The sequence below is a fragment of the Eschscholzia californica genome, unplaced genomic scaffold (assembly GCF_041429995.1).
Source record: "Eschscholzia californica isolate CP2 unplaced genomic scaffold, dmEscCali1.0.p SCAF_6, whole genome shotgun sequence".
In the NCBI taxonomy this organism is placed as follows: Eukaryota; Viridiplantae; Streptophyta; class Magnoliopsida; order Ranunculales; family Papaveraceae; genus Eschscholzia; species Eschscholzia californica.
In genome coordinates this window covers 9,593,834-9,614,257 of record NW_028238483.1, presented here as the reverse complement: position 1 = coordinate 9,614,257, position 20,424 = coordinate 9,593,834, and the positions used below count along the sequence as shown (strand labels likewise).

Here is a 20,424-nt window from a genome sequence, read left to right as displayed (position 1 = left end):
TTTACTAGGATCCAGCAGGAGGAAAATGCACTAGGCGGCGCCTTGTCAAAGATGATTAGGGGGCAGGCCACCCGCCCGGAGTAATTTTTCAAACTTTGGAAAAAAAATGCACCGCCAGGGCGGCAAAGTTATTAACCATATGGATATCGCGACACTTGGATGAAACCAGACATCGAGTACTTCCGAATTGGAAAGCCTCCCGAAGACCCTAATGAGGCAAGAAGAATCAAACTCAACACCTTAATGTACACCATGCTCAGAAACCTTCTCTACAAAAGGTCTTTCATACACCTCTTGCGGCGTTCCCTGGCAGAGGACGAGCATAAATACGTCATGAGAGAAATGTATGAAAGTCCGGCGGGTAATCAAGACGTAGGGGTGGGAATCGGGCGGGTATGGGCACCCGCGGGTAATTCTGAGTCGGACTCGGGCGGGTCGGGTAAGTTTATCCTCTGCCCACTCGGGTTCTCGGGCGGATTCGGGCGGGCTTTTCTGAAATCTCCTATGATCAAAGCCCGCCCAAGTCCACTAAAGCATCGGGCAAGTCGGGCTTCGGGCAAATCGGGCATCGGGTTTCTTTATCTGATATTTTTCTACCAGATCAGAAAACTCTAGAAATTTGATATTGTTCAAATAAGCTTCTCTAAACAAATTGATACCAAATCTTTACAAAACTTATAAATCAAGAATGAAAGAAATACTCAGATTCCGTAACATAAGAAATCAACAACTGATATAGATCTATAGATGCAAACATGAGACTTGGTTGTCTTCCACTTTTTTTTCTTGTCTTTGTATGTTCCATTAGTTCTTCTTTGTTCTTCCTTCACATCAAAATAATCTTAAAATTTGACCACTACATAGAGATGGAAGATGATCCCAATAACTTATTTAATAGAGAAGAAGGTTGGCACAAGAAGGTCTAGTAAATAAGAGAGAAACGGCTAGAGAGACAACGTAGATTCTTTTTCTCTCTCTATGCTACCGAATTTTTCAGATTCAATGTGGTAAACTATTAGGGTTGCTTCAATGTGTAGTTTATATATCTTGGGAGAAACCTTAAATCTACTTTGGGCTTTATAGTGAAGTATAATCGACACTCAAAGTGATTGCCATCTATAGGCACCCGTCGGGTGAGCATATCGGGCTCGGGTATGGGCGGGGTGGCGGGCAGAGCTTTTCACCCAAGCCCGCCCACGAAAAATCATCGGGCTGGGCGGGTAGTACCCATCTTCGGGCGAGGGCGTCCATGGACATTGTCGGGCGCGGGTAAACGTGACGGGTATCGGGCTTTCGGGTAGAATTCCCACCCCTATCAAGACGGCCCCAGAATGTTACAGCGACAACTAACCCTCGTCAAGTATTATTGACAGAAGATGCTAAAAGGATTGCCTCAAATACACAAAATATTACGAGCTCTGTCAAAAGCACGCAACGATTACAAAAAGCATCGTAACGAACTAATGCCAATCGTGAGTCCTTGCCCTTTCGCGCAATGTGAGATTGAGTTAGTAAGTTCCTTCCTAAAAGGACCCAGAGGAAAGAACATGCTACTAGTAATCATAGATTAGTTCACCAAATGGGTCGAGTCCGCAACACTAACGCGAATAAGAACGGAAGATATCATAAAAGTCTCGTTGAACCCGATACTTACTAGCGATAGGGCTAGCGAAAGCAACGACCCCCAATGAGAAGTCCTAGTCAAAACCTGCCTCGCTCAAGCGAGCCACCCGCTCTGATAGCGAAAGCGACGACCAGGGGCCAAGGAGGAGCCCTTGCGAAAACTCAAGTTAAGGAAATGTCCTAGTCAAAACTTTCCTTGCTCAAGCAAGCACTAGCCCCGCTAGAGAAAACAACGATCGAAGATCAAGGAGTAGTCCTAGTCAAAACTCAAATCAAGGGGAACCCAATCTAAGCTTATCCAAAACACAAACAAAGAACGGGGCTCCTCCAACCCTAAAACAACAAAAAATAAGTCTAAAACGATCTACTGGTCTGACTAAGTTTTTGTCTTGCAGAGGGACATTAGTCATCTCAGAAGATAGTAAGTTAGGGCATGAGCATTAGTAAGAATGGGTATAATCAAGTTCTTGTTTTGCAGAAGGGACCATCTCGGAGATTAGTAAGTTAGGCCATGAGCGTTAGTAAGATCATGTCATGCATCATCATACTAAATCACATTCTCGTAGTGTTGGCTCATATCCAAAACAGACACAACAAGGAAAAGAAACCAGAGACCACCGAAAGAAACTTTTCATTATATTCATAAACTTAATAACATATTCGAAGAAGAAGAAGAAGAAGGAGATAGAAAAGGAGGAACAGCCGGAGGGTCGACCAAACACATTGAACCACAGAAAACTATAGCCTAAAGTCGACCATCCCCTCGCCAACTAACAAGGAACCCCATTGTCTCAAAAACCACAGGTCGAGAGTCACTCAAGACGTCTCTCACCAAATGGACCACTGGATAAAATGAATCAGCAGAAAGAAGCATCTCTAGATTCCTGAAGTCAATTAGGTCGCCCAGACGAAAAACAATAGCAAAACCTCCACCCCTAACCTCTACACAAAGATGGCGAACAAAGAAATCAGGGTCATCGAGAGGCATGTAGAGACAACTACTCAGATATTACCCTCAGGAAGAGTTCCACGAACCATCAAACATGCCATGAAGAAAGATGAAATTATTCCCTTCATTCAAACATAATTTACAGGGTCAGGCAGTCACGAAGCCAGAGCGAAAAAACGCTATTGCCCGAGGAACTTAATATCAAACAATTTATTGGAAGGGCCTCCACATAGATAAACGAATAGGCATCAACAAGATAATTAAACAGTAATAAAAGGCAACCACCACATATTTTATTCATTATCAAAATATATATTACAGAAGAAATTACAATTAAGGACATCGAACTGGACACATCCTCTAAGGTCTATTACAGAAGAAATTCCAACAGACAAAAGGGAAAAAGCTCGATCATCTCCCTTGAGAGCTACACAACAGGGAAGGAAGAAGAATAGAAAAAGAGGAAGGAATCTGAGCTGTAGAGAGAAACAGACTCCAAAGGTTCACCAGATCCTTCTATCTTCGAAAAGGATCTATCTACCAACTTCATGAAGAGACCAAATTGAGAAAAAAATTCTCTACCACTCGAACCACATTCCTCCCAGTGGCGGGCCCCCAATCGGTGAAATGAAGACACTAAAGAAGGGAATAAAGCACCTCGAAAATGTACCGTCATAATGACTGGGCGTCAAATCAAACGAAAAAAGTGGAAATTTATTTCCGAAGACCAGAGGTAATACTTAGCAACGCAGAAATTACCAGTGGACGAGCCATCAGAAATTTATGATCAAGTTTGTTCCTAACAAACCAACCCTGGCAAATGGAGATTTCAGAAGCTCGGCCACGCGGAGGTCGACCCAAAATAAAAACAACCCCGGGGCACGGATCTCAGGAAATTAAATAAGCAAAAAACAACCAAAGAAGACAAACAGCTCTGGTCTAGATATAACTCCGACCATGAAGATTTATTTATTTAAATTATTTAAATTATTTTCTATCTAGAACCTCACAACATTTCTATTCCTTAGTTTCTCTACTTTCGACTAAGGAGTGGCGAGACTCATGGTGACGAGACTCATGGTGACATATAAAATGTTCAACCGTCGACTAATGTCAAGAAGTCTTGAAAAGACGAGAAGCCCAACGGGTCAACCCATCTCAAGGCAACAAGACCGCTTGGCCCAAAGAAATCCACCACCTGCACTAGAATCGGGAGGTCGGCCAGATCATCTAAGGAGCTCTAGCCATGTTCGACTTAAAAGACAACAAGGTTTGGTGTAGGATTCGTAAGAAGTATAGGGAGGTCCTCGTAAGCAAAGTCGATGCCTTACGCCCTGAATATTGGAAGGCAGAAGCGTGCCGCACGCTTGCCGACTTAATCTCGAATCTTCCTAAAGATCTCAGACGACTTCGACCCTCAGTGTTTAATTAACAGTCGACTTCGACCCTCAGTGTTTAATTAACTTGGACTTCAAAAGTCGCAAATGATGAAACATCTCCTAGAAGATCTATCAACTCGGTAGGATATCTACGAGGTATCATTGAACATAGAAACTTCTAAATACCCAAGATAGAAACCCTAAGTCTCCTAACTGTCGAAGAGTAGTCTTCCCGAACGGTGGATCAAAATCGCTTCATCTACACCGTCTATCACAGTCGGTTCAAAGCAGCCTATAAAAGGGCATCACATTACCTTCAACAAGGTACGTTCCCCAAGGATCAATCAATACTCAATACTTTAATTGCAAAGGCTATCTAACTGTCTTGAGCGTCTGAGATGTTTCCGAACACTTTGCAGATTTTCCCCCAGGTTTTTAGGAGCGGGAGATAAAGGAAGAAGTATCATCCATCCAGACGAGATATTAACCATTCAGACGCGATTCAGCAAAAACGTTTCTATTCCCTGACTGATAACCGGGACTGACGTTTTTTTACATAAGCACCTTTAACATGTGGATCTCAGACATATCCTTGTAGGCTATGAGCATGTCATCCACATATTGTAATAGATACACATAAGAACCATCTGATAGTCTCATATGATATACACAACTACCATATTTGCTTATATCATAATAGTTTTTTTACCATAAAGGTATGAACATGCTTATACCACTGCATAGGAGATTGGTTTAATCGATACAAGGATCTCTTCAGCCAACACATATGGTCTTGCTTACCAAGAATCTCAAACCCGTCTAACTGGCGCATATAGATTTGTTCTTACAACTCACCATGTAAAAACCCTTTCTACGATCAAGTTGTTCTGATTCCATATCATACGAAGCAACCATAACAAGTAATAATATAATAGAGTTATGCTTAAAAACAGGAAAAAATACCTCATTGAAGTCAACTCCTTCTTGTTGTGTAAACCCCTTAGCCACCGACCGTGTTTTGTATCGTGCATCCACCACTCTAAGAATTTCCTCCTTCTTCTTGAAAATCCACTCGTGCCTAATAATCTTCTAACCTTTAGGCTTCTCGGCTAATTCCAAGCCTGGTTCTTATAGAGAGATTTTATCTCCTCATTCTTGGCAAAAGACCATTGCCTCGACTCATCATTCCTTATAGCTTCTTTATAGGTTCATGACTCACCCCATCTATGCTTTTCCCCAAACTAAGTGCAAATACAGCCATATCAGCCACCCCATATCGTTCTGGTGGCCTAATTTGTCTTCTTCCTTTGTTTCTCGCAAAACTGTAATAAACTTCTTGTTGTTCTTCATCTTCCTCTTTTTCTCATCTAACAAAGGTTTGACGTCTTCCTAAGTCTATATCTAAAACTCCACCTGTGTCCAATGATTTTCCTGCTCCACCTGTTTACCAACGTCATATGAGCATCAACAGCTGTTACTTTATCTTTCTGATTTACTATGGTCAACTCATCGAAAGTAACATCTCTATTTATAAGAAACTTATTTGATTTTCCATCCCGATTCCCCGATCGGTAACCCTTCACTCCGAGCTTCATACCCAAGAAATTCACATTTCTTAGCCCTCGATTCCAATTTAGCTTCATTAACATGTGCATAAGCCGGGCAAACGAAAATCCTCAAGTTCTCATACTTTGCAGGATAACCAGACCATACCTCGTTCAGAGTTTTACACTCGATGGAAGTACACAAAGAAATATTCACGAAATGCTCTGATGTGTTCACTGCTTCAACCCAAAATACTTCGGGCGACCCTGTATTTGAAAGCACACAACAAACAATTTCCAATAGCGTTCTGTTCATACGTTCTGCCGTGGTGTCTTTCTGATCATATGGTGTCTCACTACCCTTAATCTTCACATAATCTATTAAACTCTTTACCGCAAAATTCTATGTTATTATCAATCCTCAAACGTTTGACTGATTTCCAGTCTACTTCTTAATCATGGTCTTCCACTGCTTGAGCTTGACAAATGTCTCATCTTTGCGTTTCAGTATGTATACCAATAGTTTCCTAGAAAAATCATCTATCAAGGTTAACATGTATCGACCCCCACCATGTAGGTTTACCCGGGGGACCCCAAAAATCTAAATAGGTGTAGTCTAAAGTTCCTTCAGTATCATGAACCGCGGTACTGAAATTTACCTGATATAGTTTCTCGAAGACACAATGTTTTGCATAATTCGTGTTTTTCCACCTTCTGTCCACTGAGCAATCCCTGCGTACTCAGTATAACCATCTCCATTTTGCTCATATGCTCGAACTACATATGCCATAACTAGGTAGCCTCATCATCCTTGTTTTATAATGATACCACTACAAATCTAGTAACTGTATTACCCTGTCGCACATACAACCCATTATTCTTCAACCCCTTCATAACTATAAGAACACCACCTTTCACCAGTAAACATACAACCATTATCATCCAGCGTACCCAAAGAGGTTAATTTCTTCTGTAAATCTGGAATATGTCTGATATCTGCCATGGTCCTCGCAACACCATCGTACATCTTGATCTGAATAATACCAATTCCAACAAAACTTACAAGGAACATCGTTTCTCATTAAAACCTTACCTCCATTAATGCTCTTGTAAGAGGAAAATCAATCCCTATGAGAACGTACATGGAATGTACGACTAATATCCAAAACCCACCTATCTTCCTGACATTGATAGCTAGAACCATAGCTTCATTACACACTTTAATGATTGTCAAGACGGTACCATCATCACTTCCATCTTCTTCGATGACGGCTGTCTCCCCTGGTTTCTTTCTTAGCTCACGACAATTGTTTTTATAGTGTCCATGTTTCTTACAATTATAGCAGTTGTACTTCCTAGGTTTTGATTTAGACCTAGACCGACCCTTCTCGTTGCCTATGTTGCGACTTTCCCCTTAATTACAATCACCCCATCTCCTAATGAGTTTTCTTTCATTGCTCTTCGCCTTAACTCCTTGGAGTTGGCTGTTGCTTTGACATCCTCAAATTTTTGTACTTGTTTTAATAGACATAAAGGAATCAACAAATATTTCATATGATGGTGGTAGGGACGCAAGCAATAGTACCGTCTTATCTTCATCTTCAAATTTGACATCGATATTTGCCTAAAATTACTCGGTTGATTTCATTTATATATATAGTCTTTCAACGTACCCCATTCTAACATGTGTAAACTAAATAATCTCTTCTTCAGATACAAATGATTAGTTAGTTATTTCATCATATACATTGATGGGTCATGAAAATGACTAAAGTGCGAGAAACGACTAAAACGGGCGAAAGGTACACTAAGGGCATTTCGGTCATTTGGGCCAAAAGTATTTTGGTAAATTTGGAAAAATCAGTACATGGGTGAAAAGAAGAGTCCAGGAGAACCCGTGGGAGAAAAGGGAAGTCAAAAAAGAGTCCGAATGGGTAATATAAGTGAAATCAAAGGTTGAGTCAAATATAGTTGACCATCGGGACACTTTCGGGCAAATTTCGGGCTAGTGGACATGTGCCTCAAGTTAACTCTATGATCCATCTCATAAAATAGCATCCGAGTTTCGTCCTTTTCCACCAGAACTTAAAAAAGGTATTTAGGGTTTTAGAAGTTACCTTTTTAACCCTCCATTTGGTCTCCACTTGATTCATTAGCTAACATGTGTCCGTTTCTTGGGGATAAAGTAACTACAATTCTCTATTTAGCCCTCTCAACCTTATCTTTTAAAACCCTAGCCATCAACCCATATAAATAAATAACTTCCTCTCATTTTTTAGCAGACTTGAAAACCCTCTTATTTCTATACCTTTTCTTCTTCTCTTATCCATATTTCTCTAACCCATCTTCTTATCCTCTCTTTCTCTTTTTTCTTTTCAAGCCCTAAACCCTATATTCTTCTACATTCTCTAGCCACCTTCACCTCTCCTACCCCATTTCATTCTACTTTTAAATTTTATTTCTATTTTCTCCATCTAAACTTCTAATTTCTCCATAACTTCTTCTCTAAAATCTTTTCTTATTTCTTTTCTAAATTTCTCTTCTCGAATCTTTTAAAAAAACTATCATGCGGAATTTTGGAGCTATATTTTTTAACAAATTTGAAGCTAATATTGAACATCATCATGGAGGCACATGGAGCTTTGGATCTAGATTCCCTTGGGAGATTTCTTTTTTATTTCTCTTTTGTAATTTCATTTTATTTGTATTTTCAATGAATATTTCCTTAAGTACCATGTGTAGTTAATTCTTTATCAAGGGTTTATGATGAAACCTATTTTTGATCTTTTTGAGACATGTATTTATTGATTATATCTTTTGATTGAACTTTAATGCCTATTATTTATTTTTTCATATAAAAGGGTTTTATCAAGAATATCTTCCGAAATTTATATAGTTCATTATATTAAATTTTAAGGTATAAATAAAGAGACTTAGTTGATTAATTACATGTGTTAGAAAGTGAACTAATATGGTGGATTCTAAAATCCTAGATTTTTCTTCTCATCTTTAATTTGGTATTATTTTACCATTTTCAAAAGAAATCAACTCAAATTAATGAAAGGGGTGTTAATTTAAAATTTAAGACGAAATTACTTGTCCCTGAGGATTGACCTCGGACTTCCGATTCTGTCACAACTTCCCGCAAAACATCATTGCTCAAAACACAATAGAATCTGCCCATCAGCTCTTTCCATGAGATCTTGCTCCTCTTCTTATGATAAAAATCTAGCAAGTGCATCCTTTCCGTCTAACATTTGTAGCAAACTCTGTTGAACTAATACAACTCACATCTTGATCTTCCACAGATTGAAACTATTACTTCCACCGAACTTTTCTATCTTTTATTTCGTCATTACAGAACCCTCAAAATCAAAACTCTAATACCCGTTTGTTGCAACAATGTCAAGTAAATTAAGAAAAGTACTAGGAAACAAACAATCACACATAAACACAAGAGATTTACTTTGTTCGATTGGTGAGAGGTACTCCACGACGATAATATCGCGATGATTTTGCTCTATAATAAGCAAACAAGTTACACAAGAGATTCGTGAGATTTCTTCTACTCGATATCACTAAATTTTTAGTTTATGTTGGCAATATAACCCTAATCCCACCGACACACCGCCTCATCGACTATCTCTTTCTAATTCCCGAAATATACATGAAACTGCTAACTCTATTAACCGCCTTAAGATAAACCCTGCTCTGCATACCAGCTTTGTCTTGGAGCCATGCCTTGCATACCAGCTCTGCCTCGGTGATCAGCTCTGCTAACAGATCCAAAATAAGCAGGTTAGCGTGTCGAAAACCAGGTTAGACATCAACCCATATTAAAGATACTTCCAAACATACCCCACGAATTTATCACTGGGCTTTGATGACACCAATAAGGGAGGTCCATTCTGATCCAATATTTGGTTGTGTCAAGCTCCTTAAAGTGCAAAGTAAGATTTGACTTGCTCGGTAAGATAACCCATAATAAAGATATCTCTTTGTAGTCACAAGGACTTTCTCAAGTCTTGACAATAATAGCCCACCTGTTTGGGATATTATTTGAGAAACATTGGGCGTAATACTTTGGGATAAGGTTAAAGATGTAATTTTCACCGATCGACTAAATTGGGTTGTAGACACTGTCTCTAAGACGCCTTAAACCCTGCTTCGGCTCTAAATAAATTCGATCAGTTGTGATTGAAGGATATAGCCCTTCGGTCTGAAAGAGATGTCCTTCCGAAGAAGTGTCCTTCGACCAAGATAGCAATGTGTACAATTTGTCAGTTAGGATAATGATGACTTTATCCGGAAGATCATCTAGTCCAATCCAATTAGGGATCGTAATGCTTAGCTAGTAGCCGCTTACGATCGTCGGATCAATTCAGTAATCTGCGACTAACATAGACCAGATCCTACAACGGGTTACACCAAAGAGTAGTAGCTTGATCAGAGAGAGTTGACTCATGGGAGCTTGCCTATAGGTGGATATGATCCAGTCTGATAGTGCCAAAAAGATATAAAGAATCGGGCTCGAAAGAAAAGCCCGAAAATATGGAAAACCTACTTATGGGGTGTCCAGATCAAGCCCGTTAATGGGTTGATCTGAACCGGCCATAGTGTGGGAGTGGGGCAGCCAGGCCAAGCCCATTAATGGGCTTAAGTGGCCGGCCACACCACAAATTAAAGGGGAAACCCTAATTTCCCTTAAAAGGGTTTTAAGAGAAATTCGGGTGTTTACTTTTTTAGGGACTCTTATTGAAACCTAATTTGTGTGAGATTCCTATTAGGGTCCTCTATATAAGGGTCATTAGAGAACAGAAAAAGGGTTGGATTTTTCTCAAGAGAAAACAACTTATCTCTCACAATATACAGTTAAGTGGAGAGAGAGGGTTTTAGAGAAAAAGCTCTCCATCTATCTATGGAGTCAAAAGAAGAATAATTCTTCTTCTCAACCTTCAATGGAGTTCTAGCGGACAACAAAGAAGGGAGATCAAGTTATTCACTCGGGTGTCTCATGTAGAGGAGCTACATATGAAGCTCTCATCTTCGGGATAAAGGAGTTGGAATCTAATTCGAGGAAAGCGAATCCAGGTATTCTCTTTATGTTTCTAATTCATTATTAGTTCTTGCATGCGATCCTGGATAACTAGTGTTAATCATATGATGATTGAGATTCCGCTTACAACATTAGTTAGATGATTAGTGTATTAGATACATACTAAACCCTACAGTGATATCCACCATGCTCCGAGTCTTGAAAGAATAAAAAGGGCTGCGGAAATCTGCTCCGCCCTTAAGCCCATTTAGCCTCAAGGTGCGGGAAGGCGAATCCGAGTTTCGATTTAACACATCTAACACTTAACCAAATCTTAAGATTGGGCAGATAAGTGCCTAAAATCTTAGATTCCAAGTACGGTGGATGAGAAGAACACGTTGGCAACTTTCCATAAACAATCTAGCAAATCGACAAAGAAGATCCATCAAATACGAAGTATATGCAATTAAGGAAACCTTTATTTATTACAACCATAGAATTGTGGTTTATCTAAACTGGTATGTCCTCACTGCCTCATCTCAACCGCTTCTTACCAATTGGATAAACGAGCCTATATAAAGCCAAATGTTCGTCCTAGTGAATGAGGCAAGGTTCAATCTCTAAACTCAGACTCTAAATTTAATTTTTTAACTGTAGAAACTATCTACTGTCTTGAGCACAAGAGAGGTTTCTGAGTTTCTTACAGGTTATGTTTAAGAATCCCGAAGGATTATTTATTGTTTGGTTCACTGAATCTCTATATCTTGAATGATAACCTAAAAGCAAAATTTATACATCATCACTTGCGTTGCTTCTTTATACTACCTTGCCATGAATATAGACTTCGTTGGAATTTAAGCATAAAATTGACTAATTCATCTAAGTTAAGTGACCTAAATGTGATGTTTTCGCATCACATCACACCATCACCTCCACAACCCAACCACCAAAAACCCCTTCATTCCACCATCACTGCCTCAACTCCAAATTGCCACAACTCCATTACCACTAACACACATCCATACCACCACCATTCATACAAAAACCATCATAACCAATAAAAATAATGTTGGTAATTTCTCAAACTTTGATCTTTATATGTGTTTATGAAAAATTAATTTTATGTCATTGTTTCATTAATTTTTTATTATTTATGTATTTCTTGTTTATATTAACTATATAAGTATATCATTTTAGTAACCACGATACGAAAGTTACGTTTGTTACGTTTTTTTACCAAACGCAACATCTTAGCTTGTTAAGATATAAAACACTTTGTATATGGCGTACCAAACTAATCAAATGGATGAAAAATAGATGGATGAAATTGATGCGGCCAAAAATCAAGACAAACGATTGAAATGGCCAAAATCAGAACTACAAGTTGCGGAATTGGACGAAATTTTGGGCGTTAGTGCGAAATAACTTTCTACATAGTCATTGTCGCTTACGCCACATTCGACCACTTTGATGTCAAATTCCATCGTCCAGACCTCCAAAACGGACTTTTATTAGTAGTTTTACAATTTGTAGTAAGTTGTCCTCAAGAAGAATTCGGAATATATGTGAAGATATGTGAAGATATGTAATATTAGTATAATATATTCAGAATATCTCTTGTAACTATCTAATGGTAATATTAGATAGATTTTGTATTATTTCCTAGTTTAGTAATCAGAAACTAGGAAACCCTAAACCCTAAGTCATCTATAAATAGGAGAGGGTTCTAGGAATCAAACCCATCGAGTTATGTCTGACCAATATAACCGATCAACCCCACATACAATTGTATGTGGTGAATTATATTAATAAAGAATTATTTCTCCGTGGATGTAGGTCTTGAGTATTCGACCGAACCACGTTAAATTATCGTGTCTTTATTTCATGTTTATATATCTCTGATTATCATATAATCGTGACTTTATCATATCTCCGATTATTATCTAATCGTGAATTTAACATGGTATCATGAGCAGGTTATTTGTTCATGTTTTCTGCTTCCGCAAATTTCCAACTTTTCTTTTAGTTGTGATTATATTATATTTCAATCGTGTATACGATTTGTTTTCCAAGATTAGTCTTGTGATTATGACGAGAAAATCAAGAGAAATAAGAGTTTTTTTTTTACTAAGAATAGGAGACAGGAGATTATCAATGATTATTAAAGTTCATCAAATAAGCACTTCCTCTCCAACAAAGGTATGATTCTATATTTCTTTTCACTTTTTTCGGAATTTTTTTCGAATTTTTTAGACCTAAAATAGGTCTGAAATTAAAAATAGAAATTTCCGGAACCAAAATTACGGATCTGGTTCTGTTTCTACTAACCAGATTTCCCGTTCCGAATTAAAGACAACCCGGTTTTGACAAAACCGCAACCAAACAGACCTTATGGGTACGTTTGACTTCGCTGACTTAGTCAGCGAACTTTGACCCGTGTTTTACATGCGATGATGTCAGTATGACGTCATTATTGACTCTCAGTCAATACTCTTTGCCCCGAGCAGCACCTTTCTTCTTCTTGCCGTGACAGAAACCCTAGGGGTTGATTCTTGCGTTTTCCGGCCAAATTTTTGTTCCCAATTGATCGTTCCCATCGATTTATACATAAATCTACTAACCACCAAAGATTTTTCGTTTGATTTGGTGAAGAATCAACTATTTTATAACCCGAAAATTCATATTTTTTTTTTAGCTTTCTCTCTCTACAAATCGATTCAACTCGGTTCGATTCTTGGCCATGTTTGATTGAATAGACTCTTTCAATCATAGATTAGGAGTTTTATGCACATTACAGATGATTTATATTGTTCAATTTTTATCCTAAATCGACATTTGGAAAACCCTAACTTTTTGTTAACAATCTAGTTTTCCCCAAATTAAATATTTGGGACAGTTTTCCTTTTTTGCCACAGTTTGGTGTGACAAACTTTTGCCACACTTTTCTACTGTTGGAAATATATTCTTTTGTGATAGTGATTTCTTCCTATCACTTATACCCAACTATTTATAGTTGTGAGGCAATTTTCTGTCCGATATGTGACACTAAAATAGATTAATTTCATCTATTTTTCTTTCCGGATATATCCGTGACATTTCCAAAGTCATGCTTTGTTCATGACGATTTTATTTCTCTACCAAAATTTTGGACTTTTCCTTCAACGGAGAAAGAATTCCTATTTTGGCATTTAATTCCGGAATTCAACCCGCGAAATTTTCATAATCATATATTTCTAATGATTATTTTCTTTCTTCCAATTATATTTTGGACTTTTTCGTACCACAAATAGAATATATCTATTTTGACCTATATTTCCGGATTCTCCCGTGACATTTTCCAACTCATACTTTGTCTATGATGACTTGTCTTTCATACCAAATTACATTTTGGACAATTCCTTTCACCTAATAGAATATCTCTTCAACGGATAGATTATCTCTTCCACGAATAGAATATCTCTATTTTAATTCTGGAATTATATCCGCGATCTTGCCTTCTTTGGCAATGAATTTCATGTCGACCATCGTTTTGGTTTTTACTTATCCAATACCTTTTGGTATTCCGACAATGATTTATTGTCGATTTTAAACAAAACAACATTATTATGTTCTCACTTCTTCATTTCATACTTGATGTTTTTTATACGACAAGATATTGATCATCACAACCTTTTAGTTGTTGACATTTTCTTCATACAATGACAAACTTTACATACATGAGAAAAATACATGTAGTTTCGTTGTCATTGATTTTCGCTCAATTTTTTGACCGCAACTACCAACCTTTTGGTTATGACTTAATCGTCGTTCAATCATCTTCCAACGCATCCACAATCCAAGAGTTGCAAGAAGACGAATACGACGAATCAAGAAGTATTTCCTTTTTCTCTCTCCAAGTCGGACACTTCAAAATTTACGTGCTCCAACTTGCGGGGGGGTAATAGGATACGTTACATAATGAGGATCGAAAATAGGAGATCCGGGGGTCAAGATAAGTTGCAGAAATAATATACGTGTGTAACACGTGTATGTACGTGACGGATCGAGAAGACGAAATCCGGCGATCAAGAAGAATTCGGAATATATGTGAAGATATGTAATATTAGTATAATATATTCAGAATATCTCTTGTAACTATCTAATGGTAATATTAGATAGATTTTGTATTATTTCCTAGTTTAGTAATCAGAAACTAGGAAACCCTAAACCCTAAGTCATCTATAAATAGGAGAGGGTTCTAGGAATCAAACCCATCGAGTTATGTCTGACCAATGTAACCGATCAACCCCACATACAATTGTATGTGGTGAATTATTAATAAAGAATTATTTCTCCGTGGATGTAGGTCTTGAGTATTCGACCGAACCACGTTAAATTATCGTGTCTTTATTTCATGTTTATATATCTCCGATTGTCATATAATCGTGACTTTATCATATCTCCGATTATTATCTAATCATGAATTTAACATCTACAACATCTATTTAAAAATGGTCCATTCCAATTTGATTAGTTTTAGAAACCCTAATGCTATATTAAGGGGACCCAATTGTTGTTTACTTCATTTAGTTTTATCAACAAAGTTTCAGTATTATTTTACTCTTTGTGAGTTTTAAGTTTGGGACACAGATCTAAAGTTTTTCTGAATTTTCCACTGCGTCAACTTTTATTTAAGGGTCATTAGAAAAACTTTTAATATTAACTATATGGGTACCCAAATGAGACCTCCTTACATGAATTATAGTTCTTTCCTCTCAATTGAATTCTCTATTGTTTTTCATTATTCTTCATTGTTAGTAATTTAACACGTGAATAATTTTCCACGTATTCGTAAAAACCTATGTAGTTCAATGTTTTAATCATTTTTCACTAAAGATTATTCTGAATCTTCATTATATTTAGATTAATCTAATAAAGAGTTAGAGTTCTATTCTAGACAACCGAATTGCGGTAAACATAAACGGTGCATTCCGTGATAATTAAAGAGATCGCCACAATGTCAAGTGAAAAGATATAAACACATGGTGGAAGATTATAAATGAATAATTCTGTTATAAAAAAAATAATAATAATTCTGTACTTCAGGTGGTTATATTTTAATGTTATCTTCAAGAGGAAATTACAGGTGAAATGGCATTTGGCCAAAATAAAATATAAATGTATAATACATATTCAACCATGAATCATGTAGAAATTAAAGGAAACAAAAAAAAATATAATTAGGAATTTACATATAGACACCAGTTTCTTTTTAATCTAGATAACGTTCAGATTCGAACTCTGATTCTTAACTTTTTTTATAACCTTTGTAATCTCAATTAGTTTGTATAAGCTCATCACATCCATTGACTTTTGGAGTTTAAATAGTTAGAGAGTAAACTTAGGATAGAATCAACATAACTACTTTGTTATATTTATGGAATATGTTCTTTTTAATAAGGCCGGAGTCCAATATAATTTCCTGGAGGATAATATTCACAGGCAATGAATGAATCGCCAGAATCACAAATGATCTTCGCACATCCAACCCTCTCCGTAGTACGCCATAAAATTTGTGTATAATGTGAACACATTTCACCACTGCATGTATTTTTGTTGTAATTATACCATTTTTTCTCTGCCATCCAAGCTGAAATCGCATCCGTGAGGCTCCATCTTTTGCCTTCACCCCAGAATAAATTCTCACCAAATGCATATCCTGGTGAATGAATTAATTTACAATCATGTCGTCTTTGATTCGAATATATACGTGCATAAGTTGACAACTTAGAGTCCCATATAAGTGGCTGGAGGCCTATTACTTTTCGAGCATTGTTGTGACCTTCTAGGACTTGTTTGATCATCTCAGACTTGCTTAGAGCTGCATTAGAGGGGTTAATTGATATTAGGAAGATTGAGATTAAGATAGATAAGGAGAAGCTGTAGAATATAAATGAAGATGAGGCCATTTTGAGAGAGAGAGAGAGAGAGAGAGAGAGAGAGAGAGTATAAAGTTTTGTTTCTTTCTTGGTGGACTTATATAAGAGCTAAAATATTGAGAATTGAACGAAGAGGATGTAAATAAGGTTCATATATATTGGAGGGAGACTCTTTAAGAGATAAGGCTAAAGAGACCTGCATAGTTTGGTTACTTTGGTGCAAAGTTACTTAGGTTTGCGAACAAGTGAGCTAGGATTAACTTAGCAAAGAGAGTACTTATTGAGTTGTTTAAGGTGCAAATAAGGTGCCTGCTGCCGGCTGGGTTAATTGAGGCTGCCCATTTGAGGAACGAAAGAAATTTTAGGAGTACGACCTTTTGGGTAGAAAACGATTTGTTACCTTTTATTCTCCAAACACCTACCACCATAGTGTTGTTTGGCAACACTAAGGTGTCGTTTGGTAAAGTTAAAGTAAGTTACTTTTTTACTTATTTACGTAGAAAAGTTAGTTTAGGTGTCGTTTGACAACACTAAAATAAATTATTTTTTTGCTTATTTAAATGAAAAAGTCAAAAAGTTAGTTTGGTACGCAAAATTACCGACTTCATTTAAGTTAAAATTTGACTTTCTTTTAAAGTTAAAATTTTTAGCTTTTGAAGTAAAGTAACTTTTTTTTGAGACATACATGAATTTTACTTGACAATTTTTTTTTGTTCATCTCCGCTACCACAACTAAAACTCTACCATAACATTCTACCCCCAACACCGCCACAACAAGCAGTGCACCTCCCCCACCACCCTACCTCAACTACCACCGCCACACCTTAACCACCACCACACCTCGACAACAACCACCTCGTATCTCCACCACCACCACCATACCTTCACCATCAACATGGTACCTTCACCACCACAGCCACCATACCTCCATCATTACCACCTACATATTTTTCCACCACCTTTACCACCATCACTATACCACAACCACCTCCGTCATTATCACTCACGTACCTTATCCTGGATGCTCCAAGCATTCTAGGCTGTTCTCTGACATGTATGGATGACGACACATGTATGGATGACGACATCTTTTATACTCCAAGTATTTTTCAGATGTGCGGGTAAACATCAATCATCTTCATGATCATTCTAATGTTTTTAGACATAAGTGTTTCTCTCATGTTTGCTTTCGCTCATCAGAATTTCCAAATTCCGAGTTTTGCTTGGCAGTTTATCATGCGAGATGGGTAGAATCTCTCTCTAAGAGTTCTTCTATTCAGATCTTTTCAAAACTCCTTTTCGAACGAGTCTTATCATCTCTTTGATCTATAGTTATAGATTTTGACGCCCAAATTAATTTACCCTCGTCTATTGTCCTATTGAGTCAGTTCTCTAACTGTTTTGACATTTCTAATTGTCTGTCAACCCCAGTATGTTTCCTACATACAGGAATTGGAACGAACTTGTTTCACTCCCGCTTACCTTCTTGTCGAACAGGATTTAACCATTCTTACTCTTATCTCTTTGGACTCTCAGTCCAATTTCGGAGTGATTCTGCTATAGTATGTTTGATTCTTCCTAAGACTCATCCAGTGTTTTTGAACAAATTTCGATAAACTTCCTTAACTCTTTAAAAAGTTTTTTGGCGAGCGGTCCCTCATTCCCAATAAAGCGATATTCCCATTAAGGCGAGTGACTTTTGCTCCCCATTTTTCGCTCTATTCGAATCATTCGAATATTTTCCTCACACTTGTCTTCTTTGAAAGACTCTTTCTTTCAATTAAGACACCATCGAGAGCAACAATCTAATCGTCTTCTTTGGAAAACCCCGTTATTCTTCTTTCGAAAAACCTATGTCTAAAATGTTTAGACTTTGAATAAAAGACTAGTTTTAGAACTCTTTCTAAAATCCATACTTGTTATGGAATTATTTATTCACTATAGCTATTCTAGGTTTTAGTGGGTCGGCATATTTGTATTGAACCTTTATGTTTTGGAAGATTTATGAGTTTTAGACTTATGATCTCATCGTAATCTTTAGTCAAATTGATCCTTTGCTTGATTCAAGTTTAGTTTCTAAAACTTTTCCAACAATCTAGTTCTTAGTCTATTCTAGTCACACTAATCATAGTTTCATGCCTAACATGAGTTTCTATGATTAATTGACCTCTGTTTTGTCATAATAGATCTTGTCAAATTTGTTTGTCTAAACCATGATTAACTATCGTTGAGAGATAAGTGATCAAACAACTTTAGTGTCATTCATGTTCTTTCAAATTTATTTGACTAGATTAGAATAACCAAGTTGGATCGTTTGACATAATTATTTAAAAGTTAAATAGGCTCTTTTAAGAACATCATAAAATACTAAATACTTTATTTACTTCCATAATCTCATTACAGAGTCAATGTTCAAAAAAGAAAAAGAAAAAGAAAACTTAAACTAATTAAGGTAATGCCTTTGGAGTCTACGATCCTTCTTGAGCTTTTCTAGCAACTTTTGCTTCCTTAGCTTTTGACAGGTTCATCTCCACTTCAATAAATACTCGGCTCCCACTTGCTCCTGTCATTCATAATGAAAAGAGATTTTAGGTATCCTCTACCTTAGAAGGAAATAGTATTTAATTGAATCAAATTTTAATAATTTTTACCTTATCCGGAAGTTCCAGCTCCGTTGTTTAATTCTTCCAAGTATCGCGGGCAATCTCTTATCCGGATATGAGATGTGTTACCGCACATAAGGAAACTTTTGTTAGGAAGGATAGTGCTGGGTTTAGGCACTTTCTTGCATGTTCTTCTGCTAGATGGTCTCCTTCTTCTAACGTCTTTCGTTCCCGTATTTGTACCTTCTTGAACACTAAGAATTTCTTCTGTAGTTTCAGGTGCGCTGATTTTACTTTCAGCCACTTCCAAAATTGCAAGCAGACTTTCAAAATAAACTTTCCCAAACTTTTCTCAAGGTTAGTTATTACAACCTGGTAACTATCGTCTAGTGAACGCAGGATGATGTCAATCGCCAGTTCGACTGCCATAAGAGATCCTATCCATTCCATGTATTTGAAGTGATCAATCATTTCCAAAACATGGTGACGAACTGATTTCCCTTTGTCAAGTCGTTTTTCCAGTGTTACCATTGTGATTCTAAATCTCTCTATTCGACATTGTGTTCTAAGCACATCTCTGAGTTGTCGAATGATAGTGTATGCTTCCATGTCAATGAACATATCTTGATATTTTCTTTCCATGGACATTAACATTAAACCGGTTACTGGCACTGACTTCCTTCGAATAGTGTCTACTTGCTCACGCTCTTCATCAGAAGAGGTTTCTGAAAGTACGCGGATTGGAGTGTCCAATACTTCCGCTCTTGCTCCAAGAACCTTTCTCGAATTTCTTTCCCATTGAACGAACTTGGTGTCATCCAACTTCATAAGCACGGTATAGAGGTTGAAGATGTTGTTGTTTGTCATAATTAAACTACAAGTAAGAAATGCGAAAGTGATTTAAACTTGTTATCCTGGCATAATTCTTAATTTGCCTATATTATTCTATATTCAATGTCCCCTTAGAATAATATAATTCCAAGATCTCATTCCTTCGAGATTAAGCGTACTTTTGCACTGCCCTTAACTCGTTGTTCTCGGTGAGTAACATTTTAGTAGGGGTGTGCAAAAATAGACCGAACCAATCAAACCAAACCGGTCCAGTCAGTTTTCTAACCAAACCAAACAACGAGTGGTTTGGTATAGTTGTAGATTTTTAAAAACCAACTGGTTTGGTTCGGTAAATGGATGTAATTTTTAGGAACCATTAAAACCAAACCGAACCAGTTAAGTTCAATTAATATTTATAATTGTATACTTACATATTTTTTCTAAAATATATATATATATATATATATATATATATCATATCTCCATAATTTCATACAAATACAACAACACCACTACAATATAATGTTACTAGCTAGTATTAT

General features: G+C 37.0%; 1 pseudogene; it reads right to left on the bottom strand.

The window, feature by feature from the left end:
- Positions 1-15,962: 15,962 nt before the first annotated feature.
- On the bottom strand, positions 15,963-16,478 carry LOC147531633 (pathogenesis-related protein PR-1 pseudogene; annotated as a pseudogene).
- Positions 16,479-20,424: the final 3,946 nt, after the last annotated feature.